Genomic DNA, 317 nt, shown 5'->3' with positions numbered 1-317 from the left:
GCTGAATTGACTGATACGCAGGGGTACATGCTCTGCTCCAATTTGCAGCAGCGTGGGCTCCAGGATTTGCTCTGACCTTACAACACCATGCAAGCCTTCATCTGAAATGAGATGTTTTGCTTAGAGGGAGAAGAACAAGAACCTTGGATGAAGCTTTGTGAGTAATTTAGAGCCTAGATAGATCAAGGGCTGTGAGGCCATGTTTGCACATTTCACCGTTTTTGAGCTGCTGATAAATCCAGCCCGCATGGCTCTGGACATCTTTGTTCTCTCCCAGCCATAGGCAGCAAATACCTGCGACACAGGTTTATCCCCCA

Source organism: Geospiza fortis, unplaced genomic scaffold (assembly GCF_000277835.1).
Source record: "Geospiza fortis unplaced genomic scaffold, GeoFor_1.0 scaffold524, whole genome shotgun sequence".
Classification (NCBI taxonomy): Eukaryota; Metazoa; Chordata; class Aves; order Passeriformes; family Thraupidae; genus Geospiza; species Geospiza fortis.
The sequence above is the reverse complement of the archived record's forward strand: the minus strand, read 5'-3'. Positions refer to the sequence as shown.